This window comes from Dipteris shenzhenensis, chromosome 7 (genome assembly GCF_047967505.1).
Source record: "Dipteris shenzhenensis isolate YYH24624 ecotype China chromosome 7, Dip_SZ_1.0, whole genome shotgun sequence".
Lineage (NCBI taxonomy): Eukaryota > Viridiplantae > Streptophyta > Polypodiopsida > Gleicheniales > Dipteridaceae > Dipteris > Dipteris shenzhenensis.
The window spans coordinates 32653277-32665647 of NC_141602.1; the positions used below are offsets into that span (position 1 = coordinate 32653277).

At 48.6% G+C, this 12371-nt stretch overlaps 1 protein-coding gene across 2 annotated transcripts in view; it reads left to right on the forward strand.

Annotated features, from left to right (window-relative positions):
• Window positions 1-12371, forward strand: part of LOC147900239 (Endoplasmic reticulum vesicle transporter protein) — a 126356-nt gene that overhangs the window by 86403 nt on the left and 27582 nt on the right. The gene's annotated exons all lie outside the window — the stretch shown is intronic.

Here is a 12371-nt window from a genome sequence, read left to right on the forward strand (position 1 = left end):
GAAGCCTGCCTGCCCAAGAGCTCATTGTCCATGGCCCTTTGTATGGCTACTGATCGCCCTCGCTAGTATCGATCCATAAATCTTAGGCAGAGTGTGGCCAATCATGAGAGTGCGGTAGTTCCCAGTATCCATGGGGTCCCCCGCCTTATGTATCGGTACAATGGTGGCAATGCTCCATGTAGGTGGGAAACCGTGGCATACTGCATGGTTGAACATATTTGCTAGAACTGGGGCCAAGACCTCCTGTCCATGTGCGAAGTGCTATGTATGTAGCCCCTCGTGGTCTGGTGCTCTTCGGTTATGTAGACGGAGGAGGGTGTTTTTCACGTTCTGCGCAGTGAACAAGTGACAAGTATTGGGTTTGGGCATAGAGGACATATCTGGTGGCATCTGACTTGGGATTTTGTATAAGGAGCATGCATATCTGTGCTAAATCTCAAGGTCCGTGATGGGAATGGGCCGTTTCCCGTCTGATAGGAGTCCTTAGCCGATAGTTGGGTCTCCCCCTCGAAAGGATCCGACCACCTCATCAATCCTACGAGTGAGAAAAGTTCGCTTCTTACTTCGTGTCATCCGACGTGAGATGCGGTGCACCTCAGATGAGGTCAGGTGTCCCAAGGCCTGCTCGCGTGTCAGGTGAGCTCTCATCTCTTTACATTCATCCTTGTACCAGGGGTTTTGATGCATCTTCCCAACCAGGGCATGTGTGGGTCGAGTCGTAGGGAAAGATATGATGGTAGCTTCGTGTACCACTGAAGCCAAAGTGGTTGAAACCTGAGCAAGGTCTATCTCTGCTCCATGTAGGGTCGGAAGCTCTCAAGCTAAGTGACTCACGTAAATTGGAGCGAGAGTGCGGTCAAAGTGAACATGGGTTTGAGTGGGCACATGAAGGACTCTCTTTGTGGCTGGCCTAGTAGTGGAAATACAGAATGTCAGGTATGAGTGATCAGCACCAAGTGGGGGAGGGGTCTACAAAGTCTTGAATCTGAGATGCGAAGGCAAGGGAGTCCATTAGGTAGTCCACTGTGCTTGTTCCCCCCCCCCCCCCCCCCCCCCCCCATGTGGAAAACAAGTGAGTCCACTGGATGATGGCCATTTCTGAAGACCATTGTATATGATCAGATCATGTACTGCTCCCATCACAAGTAGGTGCCGCTCATACCCTGTCACGTGTGGAGCATCTGCTGAGTGTCTCACTATCCCGAGCTCAGCTGCATCTAACTCTGGTACTATGAGGGAATCAGATTCAAAGTCAAGTAGTCCCAGCTGGTTGTCCCTTGTGCGTGCCATTGAAGTCACCAAGGAGGAGGGTGTCATCCTATCTAGAGAACTCTGTGATATCATCATGTATACTCTCATATGGGTTGTTCCCTCTCTAGCAACCTCACGTGCGTAGGATGATGTATTTGGAGGAAAGTAGCACACTGCAATGAAGATCGGTCGGGCCTCTGGTAGCTGAACTCTAATCCACATGTGCAGTGCATGTTCCTCTTTCCTAACCACTGAAAGGAGTGACCTGAGAGCTGATTTGACGAGGATAGCCACACCCTCAGAGCCTTGTACTCCACTATCCCTCCTCAGTTGTCTCCTATGGGCAGACTCCCATGTGTATCCTATCATGGGGCAGCCCTCTCTCTGGACTCTCCTGTGTCTCGGTATAGAAAACTATGTACCTGTTAGTGTATGTCTCCAGGAAACCTCCTGGGGCAGACTAGAGGGTGCCATTGCAGTTCTAAACTGCCATTTTTAATCCTCCTTGTGCTCTCTTCTCCTAGGTTTGACACCGTCATGTGGTGTCTATTTCTCCTTCTTCTCTTCCTTCCCTTTCTCTCCTGTCTGCTCTCTCTCTGATAATCACTTTTCTATCCTTGTAGGCAGCCCATTTACCTGCGTCTCTTGCTGCCATAACCCGAACCATTCCCTCTCTCCAATGGTCCTGCTGCAGCATTGTGAGGTCATCATCCAAGTATATTCTGGGCCCCTTCAAGGTTGCCCTCATGCTCATGAGGGTAGACCTGTCCACAGCTGTGCAATGTTTCATTACAAGGGGTCTTGTTGGGGCCTTAACTTTACCAACCCTCCATGCTGTCTCGCATGTGAGGTTGAATCCCATTTTGGTAAACAAAATCTTGGCATCTGACATGGGGGTGTCTCCAACTGTTAAGCCGCTGACTTCCTTCTTTTCTGTTCCTCGAGAGCTTCAGAGATGATCTCTTTCTTGGGGGCTGCTGCACCCTTCTCAACCACATTCTTCGATTCTAGCATATCTGCATTCCCTTTAGTGATTTGCTGTGTGAACTTAGCATGCTTCCCTTGTATGGTCGTTTGTAAGGCTGCCATCTCCTTCTTGAGCTTCTCATTCTCAGATTTCAGCTCTTCCATTGCCTTGCACGTCCCTTCCGATGTCCCTTGCATGTCCCTCAGCTCCTGTAATTCGGTCCCCATGGCTTGCATTTTGTCATTGAGGCTGGTCTTTTCAGCTTCCCGTGTTTCTTTCTCCTTCTCCCATTCATCTTTCTTACTTTTCTCCTTCCTCCATTCCTATTGCATACGTCCTCCTTGTTTCTTGCTTTCATTCAATGTTTTGTCAATGTGTGCTTTTTCTGCCATCAGTGCCACAGTGGTGGTCTCGAGGCTATCTACTTTCTCAATCAAAGCCATAGAAATTTTACTGAGGTGAGTCAAGACCTCGGAAGCATTCTTGGGTGGTGAGCCAGCCATGTAGACTGTCATTGCACTTTCAAGAACTTTTACATAGCTCCTCGTCGTCATGATGATTCTGTTCTTTATTTTGCAGTTCCTTCTGTATGGTCCTGTGTGTTTGTCCACACCTTAGGGGGCTGTCCATGGCAACCCTTGAGCAGTCCAAGGGCAGTTGGGGGTGTTTGGACAGAGATAGCAGCCCACGAGGGGGCCAGGAGCCCCTTGGCGCAGTGTGCTGGTGTTTCGAGGGCCTTGAGCCTTGCCACAGATCGTGGAGGAGCCTGAGAGCCCTAGTACCTATTGCGGGGGAATCTTTTGCAGGTCGCCTTGTTGTCTGGCGGCCCTGGTGCTGTTGGGGGTGCCCATAGAGCGCACAGAGGGACCCTTGGCCCTGTTGCAGGTTACGGGGACCCTAATGCAGGTCCATTGGAGGCGGAGCAGATGGAACTAGCCCTAGGACTTGTGTTAGATGGCGCAGTCACAGCTGGGGGTAGTGCAACCTGGCAAGGCCAGGGCTGCGACAGAGACAGGGCAGGGGCCACGACAGAGGCAAGGCTGGCGGGGGGCTGAAGGGCTGGGGGGCTCGCGGGGGTGCCTGAAGGGCTGGCGGGGGGTGGGTGGAAGGAGGCGGGGGGTGTCTGGAAGGTGGTGGGTGTGAGAATGGGAGAGAGCAAAGGTGAGAACAAGAAGCAGGAGAGAGAGAGAGAGAGCTGAAAACGTAGTTGCAATTAGATGAGAGTGTTACAACTGAATGGAGTGATGGGTTTTGTCTAAGTGACAAAACCTTATCACTTCACTAACCATAGTTAGTGAACTAACTGTGGTTAGGGGGAAAAACCTCTAAGTGAGGGAAAAGTGCCCCTAACCTACTTATTACATTACATTGGTCACTGCTAAATTATAGCAATAATTCTAACACCCCCCTTCAGTGCCAATGTCATGTACAAGGAAATGATCAATCACCAAAAGGAGATAAGTTCAGGGCACTGCGAAATGCCTCAAACTTTTCACGTGGAAGTGCTTTGGTGAAAATGTCTGCAACATTGTCATGTGTTGACACATAGATCATGCTGATCTCTCCTGCATGCAACTTCTCTGTGACGTAGTGATAGTGAACCTCAATGCGCTTCGTGCGAGCATGAAACACAGGATTCTTTGCCACTGCAATAGCACTTTGACTATCAGTGAGAATTGGAGAAGGACCCTCCAATGAAAGATGAAGATCAGCAAATAAACGACGCAGCCAAACACATTCAACTGTCGCTGTGAAAGCTGCCCTGTACTCGGCTTCACATGAAGAGGTAGCCACTGTAGAATGTTTTTTGCTCAACCAAGAAATACATGCTTTGCCCAAAAAGAAACAATTGCCACTTGTGGACTGCCTAGTGTCATAATCTCCAGCCCAATCTGAGTCACTGTAGGCATGCATCTGCAAGTCACCCCCCCTGGGAAACATCAAGCCAAAAGACTTGGTACCTTGCAAATAACGGAAGATGCGTTTTACAGCGTGCGAATCCATAGTCTTTGGGCTGTGCATATATCTGCTCACCTGAGAAACTGCAAACTGAATATCAGGTCGTGTATTGTAGAGATAAATGAGGCATCCAACAGCCTGGCTGTAGAGTGTGACAATGATTCACCTGCTTCATGCATTGTAAGCTTCAGCCCCAGCTCCATGGGAGTAGCTATGGGCTTACAATCCTGCATGTTGAATCTGTCCAAGAGTTTTTGCACATACTTGGATTGAGACATACCGATGCCACTTTGCTCTTGAGTGCACTGGATCCCCAAATAAAAGTGTAGTAGTCCCAAATCTGACATGTCAAAAGTGGTCTGCAATTCAGCTTTAAAATCTGCAATATTATCTTCATTTGACCCTGTGAGCAGTAAGTCATCTACATAAAGAATGATGACTAAAATATCCCCCCCATCCTTCTTGATGTAGAGGGTGCTTTCAGTTGGACTGTTGTGCAGCCCCTTGCTGGTCAGAAAGGCATGAATCTTTGCATACCATGCACGTGGGGCCTGTTTCAGCCCATACAAAGCTTTATTCAGCTTGCATACATGAAGTGCATTACCTGAAATTTCAAAGCCTGGAGGTTGTTTGACATAAACCTCTTCCAACAAACAACATAAACCTCTTCCAACAAGTCTCCATTAAGGAAGGCTGTTTTTATGTCCAACTGATGAACATTCCACTGAAAATTTGCAGCCATTGCTATGACTGACCGGATGGTTGTCATTTTGGATGTAGGAGCAAAAGTCTCCTCATAGTCTATGCCCTTTTTCTGAGCATATCCTTTTGCGACCAGCCTTGCCTTGTACCTGTCAATGGTGCCATCTGGCTTTTTTTTAACTTTGAAAACCCACCGTGTACCTATGGCATGTTTACCTGGTGGCAAATCGACAACTTCGCATGTCTGATTTTTCTTAATGGACTGCAACTCATCGTGCATGGCATTCATCCAATGCACATTATCCTGTGCCTCTTCAAATGTCTCAGGTTCCTCCTCATCAAGAAGAGTACCTGCATAAGCTGATTCAACTGAAAGAGCACCTCCCCCATGCCTTACTGCACTCTGAGTTCTGCCAGGTAATGGAGCATCAAGTTTACTCTCCCTGAGAGTCTGTAACAGCCAATTTGGGACTGTTTTTGCTGCATGTATATCTGCAACTTCTTGCTGAACAACCTGTTCCACGGCTTGTGGAGGTGGTATGACAACCTGTGGCTGAATAGGAGCATGTGGAGGTATCTGAAAATTCTGATTTTCATCAGATATATCAGCAGGGGAACCCAAGGCAATGGGTAGTAACCCCTCAAAGACATCACCGGAAGAAGAAGGCACATCAAATTCAGCTTGAGTGTGAGCTGAATTTTCTGAAAATATTACATCTCTACTGACAATGATCTTGCGTGTGACAGGATTGTAGAGACGGTACCCCTTGCTTTCTGCACTGTACCCAACAAAAATGCATTTGATTGCCTTATCAGACAACTTATGCCGAAACTCAACAGGTACATGAGCATAAGCAAGGCATCCAAAGACATGGAAATGATCCACAGAAGGCTTTCTCCCTTGCCAAACTTCATAGGGAGTCTTGGTCTTCAAAGCTTTTGTGGGTGCCCCATTTAAAACATAATTGGCACACATGAGACCTTCAAGCCAAAATTTGTGAGGCAATTTTTTGCTTTTCAACATACATCTATCCATCTCCATAAGAGTACGATTTTTTCTCTCAGTTTTCCCATTTTGCTGAGGAGTTAGCCTCACTGTAAGCTGATGTACAATGCCCTTGTCTTTCAAAAAAGCATCAAAATCTGCAGACAAGTACTCCCCTCCTCTATCTGTGCGTAATGTCTGTAACTTGAGTCCGGATTCATTCTCAACCATGGCTGCAAAAAGTGTTTGAAGACCATAAACACTTCTGATTTGCGTTTCAGCCCATAAACCCAAGTGTAGTTGGAGTAGTCATCTATAAAAGTGACAAAGTAAAGATGACCACCCAATGATGGAGTCCTCATGGGACCACAGACATCACTAGCTGCCATAATGCATGTGTCCATATCTCGCGCGCCATAACTCCGCATTCTGCATAGCCGCAGTAGGAGTGGAAACTGCAAGAGCATGTGCTGGTATTTTCTCATACATGTCAAGCTGAAAAAGACCACGCAACAAAGTGCCAGACAATCTCAAGGCATAGTCATGCTCTCTATCATGGACTGCACACTTGTCATCTAAAAAAATGACCTGAAATCCAGCTCTTTTAAGAGTGGACAGTGAAAGTAGATTTTTCGTGATACCAGGCACATACAAGACATCAGAAATTCTGAATGTTGAGCCATCAATGGCTGTAAGTTCAACTTCTCCTGTACCACGGACTGAATAGGAGGAGTTGTTGGCACATGTGACCTTTTTACCAATAGGTGGTGGATGCAGAGATGTGAAGAGACACTTCCTGGAAGTGATATGCTTTGAGGCACCGCTGTCAAAATACCATGTATTATGTGTCTCATTGACACTAAAAGTTGATGCATCCTTGGAAGAATCATAACTGCATGTCAGAAAGGCATAAGTGTCATCATTACAAGTGGTTGTACTATCTCGAGCAGCCAACTGAGAGTCTGAAATGCAAGACAAGAAGGCATAGTCGTGCTCCACAAAGTTGGCTGTAGCTTGCTCATTGTCAGATGCATGAGGAGCTGAATCTGAGACAGCCATACCGGAGCTGTTTTTCTTTTCTTTTGCAAGCCTTTTCTTGCATTCTCCAATGTAGTGACCTGGCTTTTTGCAGTAATGACATATTCCCTTCTTCTTGGGCTTACCTGCATCACCCTTAGCCTTTTGAGAAGGCTGTCCTGAACCACTGGAAGGCTGATTTGCTGAAGTCTTTGCCTGTCCCTTTACTTTAGGCTTGAATTTTGAGAGCATGGCATGTTCACCTGCTCATGAAGCCATGTTTTTCTTGGTTTGCTCTTCTTGCAACAGAAGTCCTATCAACTCGTGAAAAGTGAGAGGATTTGCACCCCCCCTCAACGACAAAGTCAGCGAGGTATGAAAGCTGAGATAAGACTCAGGAAGAGAATTCAGACTATTGGTAATCATCTCTGAATCAGGAATGATCTCATCAATGTTCAACAACTGCTCTCGTAAATCCTGTAGCTTTGTGAGGTGCAGTGACATGGAGTCACCCTCTTCCATATGTGTATGAGACAATTCTCTGATACCAAATGTGAGAATGGGAGAGAGAGCAAAGGTGAGAACAAGAAGCAGGAGAGAGAGAGAGCTGAAAATGTAGTTGCAATTAGATGAGAGTGTTACAACTGAATGCAGTGATGGGTTTTGTCTAAGTGACAAAACCTTATCACTTCACTAACCATAGTTATGGTTAGTGAACTAACTGTGGTTAGGGGAAAAAGCCTCTAAGTGAGGGAAAAGTGCCCCTAACCTACTTATTACATTACATTGGTCACTGCTAAATTATAGCAATAATTCTAACAGTGTGCTAAATTATAGCAATAATTCTAACAGTGGGGGCGGTGGTTGAGGGTGGCGCGAGAGAGAGAGAGAGAGAGAGAGAGAGAGAGAGAGAGAGATGTATTAACGTCTTCAGAAGACCTCACGGGTCTATGAGACAAAGTACAAAAAATATGTAACTCATACAAGCCATTGTGGGCTGAAGCAAAGGGCTCACTAAGGCCCTTGCAGAGTGCTAAGTGCTAAAATGCAAATGCAAAAAGCTAGTACAAAGTAGTGGGAAAAAGAGTAATCAGTCAAGTACTTCCCAGGGCCAGAGCTCCTAGTACACGTGCTGTCTCTATATAACCTGGCTCTCTGATGGCACTCTAGTGTGATGCGAAGAGCTCACGTATCCGCGTCTGTTGGGCTGTCTCCCGTGGTGGGGGGGGGCATGGTCTCTTGGATCTCTGAATCCGATGGGCTATGTCGAGAGTGATACCTCGTCGTTGGTGGTCCCCTTTGAGGAGAGCTGAGATAGGTTGGACCTCAATGGTGCGTGCTCTAGTCGCCCTATGTGTCACGTGTGGTCTCCGTGTCTCTCGTCCATCCACACCTTGGCGGTGGGGCTCACTGCCGATCCATAGTGCTCTCGACTCCTCGAGCTCCTCCCTCGGTCTCGTTTGGTGTTGGCTCTGATGCATATAAATCAATGACTCGTGTCTGCGCTCGGTCAGGCCCGGTGTCCTGAGGTATCAGTTGTGGCTGATCTCTAGTCTGTCGTACAAGGAAATCTCAGAGTGTTCGCATCTCGATCAAATAGAGCCCTATGCAAACCTGGTCGGTGAAATGTATCAGTCGTGTGAGTGATCCGAGGCCGAGCCCCTCGTGAAAGAGGTAGTGATATCGTCCTCGGATCTCATAATAGGCTGGACAGACACATAGGAAATGCTCCTCTGTCTCGATCTCTCCCATCGTGCATAGTTTGCAGATCCGTTGCTCTCTGGGTATGCTGGCCGCTCTCCCTGCCTCAATCCTCAACTGGTGGGACGATACTTCATCTACGTGATGGCGATCCGCAAGGCGTGCGAGACTCTCTGATGCTCGAGGTACTGGGGCCTGATGATGAGACCATGTTCTGATATCCTCAGAAAATAGTCGCGATAGAACTTGGTCTTGGTGGGGAACTCCTTGTCACCCCCCGAAGCTCAAGATGTGTGGAGCTGGAGGAGATCTAACCGGATAATACGGTTGATCTCGTCATGTGGAATGAGCTCTGGTGGTGCATCCATGCTGTACTGAAAAGGAGGGAGCTTGTCCATTTGTATACCGTGGCTGTCGAACCATGTGGACACACGTACATACCATGCTGTATCAAAGCCTCTCTCTGCCAGTTGTCGGGATGATTCCAGTGCCAGTCTTGGTAGTCTCCACTGAGGTAGGGCCCAGACTCTCTGTAGGAAGGTCACTGTCTGGAAGAGGGCGTCCACCTAGAGAGGTGTCATGGTGAACTCTGCCTGTATGATCTGATGTGGGACTGCAGGTTTACTCCGAATCATCCTAGATCCCATGGTCACTTGTAGCCTCTCGAATCCCTTCCAGTGAGTGGCTGAAAGGTCGCTTCCCTAGAAAGGTGCTGCATACATAGCAATCGGCCTCATGAGAGTGCCATCTCTTCGTCGGCGGATCGTGGTAGTGCCCCTAGAAGCATTGCCTCTCTAGTCGGGCCAGGGCACCCTTCCCGTGCATGAGGTCATCGTGAAGACTGGCCGTGCGAATACTGCCCCTAGGTATGTGTAGGCCTGCACAATCTCCACGGGCTCCCCTCAGTAAGTGAAACTATGTTGATGAAGCACTGCTCGGGATGTGTTGAAGATCATAACCTTGGTCTTCCCAAGGTTAATTGTGAGGTCCCTCTCTCTACAGAACACCTCCAAGGCCTCCAGGTGTCTCTGCAACCCCTTAGCTGAGGACGAAATGAGGACTATGTCATCTGCATATAATAGTATCTCTATCATCAAGTCGGCCAGTAAGTAGCCCTCCTCCTAGGCGAGCAACAAAGGATGTGATCTCATCAACATATAGCGCGAAGAGAGTCGGTGAGAGGAGGCAGCCTTGCTTCACCCTTATGGTGCTCTCAACCTAGTCTGATATGCCTCTTGGAGCCCGGACCTGTCCTCTGATGGACTCATATAAGCTCATCACTCCCTAGATCATGACCTCTGGGAGATGTAGCTCCTATAATTGCTTGATCAAGCGAGAGCGTAGTACAGTGTCAAAGGCCTTTCGAAATTCAGGGCTCTCGTAGTACAGTGTCAAAGGCCTTTCGAAAGTCAGCGGAGCAAGTGTAGTCCTTCTGGCGTCTCGACTTCGCCTCCTCGATGATGGCTCTTAGGGTAAAAATATGGTTCAGTGTGGAGTGCTTTCTCCGGAAACCTACCTACCCAAGGGCCCACTATCCATGCCCCTCTGTCTAGCTACTAATCACCCTCTCCGTAGATCTTGGCGAGAGTGTGGCCAATCATGAGAGTGCAATAGTTCCCAGTATCCATGGGGTCCCCCCGTCTTATGTATGGGTACAATGGTGGTAGTGCTCCAGGTAGGCGGAAAACCATGGCATACTGCATGGTTGAACAACTGTGCTAGAATCGGGGCCAAAACCTCCTGTCCATGTGTGAAGTGCTCTGTACGTAGCCCCTTATGTTCTGGTGCTCTCCGGTTATGCAGATGGAGGAGGGCATCTCTCACATTCTGCGTAGTGTGAACAGGTGGCAAGTGGTGGGTCTGGGCATGGAAGACATGTCAGGTGGCATCTGACTTGGGATATTATACAAGGAGCATGCATATCTGCGCCAAACCTCTGGGTCTGTAATGGGGATGGGCCGTTTCCCCTCTGATAGGAATCCCTAGCCGATAGTCGGGTCTCCCCCTCGAAAGGATCCTACCATCTCATCAATCTTGTGAGTGACAAAGGTCTGCTTCTTACGTCGTGTCTACCGACGTGAGATGCGATGTGCCTCAGATGAGGTCAGGTGTCCCAATGCTTGCTCGCGCGTGAGGTGGGCTCTCATCTCCTTGCACTCATCATCGTACCAAGGATTCTGAGGCATCTTTCCATCCGGGGCCTGAGTGGGTTGAGTCGTGGGGAAAGATATGACAGCAGCTTCGTGTACCACTGAAGTCAAAGTGGCTGAGATATGAGCAAGATCCATCTCATCCCCATGTAGGGTCGGGAGCTCTCGAGCTAGGTGACTTACGTAGACCGGGTTGAGGGTCCGGTCGAAGTGTACAGGAGTCCGGGGGGCACATGAAAGGCTCTCTCTGTGGCTGGCCTGGCGGTGGAGATGCTGAAAGTCAGGTAAGAGTGATTAGCTCCGAGAGGGGGGGGGGGGTAACTACGAAGTCGTGAATCTGAGATGTGAAGGCAAGGGGACCCATCATGTAATCCAATGTGCTCGTCCCTCCTCCATGTGGGAAACAAGTGAGTCCACCGGATGATGACCATCTCTGAAGACCATTGTATATGATTAGATCATGTACTACTCCCATCGCAAGTAGGTGTCGCCCATAACCTTTCACCTGTGGAGCATCTGTTGAGTGTCTCACTATCCCAAGCTCGGCTGCATCTAACTCTGGTACTACGCGGGAGTCGGATGCAAAGTCAAGTAGCCCCACCTGACTATCTCCTGTGCGTGCATTGAAGTCACCAAGGAGGAGAGTGTCACCCTGCCTGGCAAACTCTATGATATCCTCATGTATACTCGCATACGGGCTGGTCCCCTCTATGGCAACCTCACGTGCATAAGATGAGGTATCCGGAGGGAAGTAGCACACCGCATTAAAAAGCGGTGGTGCGTCTGGTAGCTGAAACCTAATCCACATGTGTCGTGCATGCTTCTCTTTCCTCATTACCAAGAGGAGTGGTCTGAGGGCTGACTTGAAAAGGACAGCCACACCGCTAGAGCCTCGCACTGCGCTGTCCCATCTGAGTTCCTTCCTATGGGCAGATTCCCACATGTATCCTATCACCGTTGGCAGCCCTCTCTCTGGGTTCTCATGTGTCTTTGTATAGAAAATGATGTCCCTGTCGGTGTAGGTCTCGAAGAAACCACCTGGGTCCAACCAGAGGGTGCCATTGCAGTTCCACACTGCTATTTTCAGTCCCACATGTGCACTCACCCCCTGGGTCTGACACCGTCATGTGCTGTCTGCCTCTCTCTTCTCTTCCGTCCATTTCTTCCCTCTCAACTTTCTCTTTGATAATCACTTTTCCATCTCTGTAGGCAGCCCATTTACCTGCATCTCTTGCTGCCATAACTTGCACCATCCCCCTCTCGGATGCTCCTGCTGCAACAGCGTGAGATCGTCATCCAAATATATTCTGGTCCCTTTCAAGGTTGCCCTCATGCTCATGAGGGTGGACCTGTCCATAGCTGCTCGTAGTTTCATTACAAGTGGTCTTGTTGGAGCTTCAACTTTACCAACCCTCCATGCTGTCTCGCATGTAAGATTGACTTCCATTTTGTTGAACAAGGTCTTGGCATCGGACATAGGGGTCTCTCCAACTGTTAGGCCTCTGACGAGGACATTCAACGCCTTGCTGCTCCTCCTTTTCTCTTCCTCTAGAGCTTCAGAGATGATCTCTTTTGGGGGGCTGCTGCACCCTTCTTAACCACATTCTTCCATTCTAATATATCTGCATTGCCTTTAGTG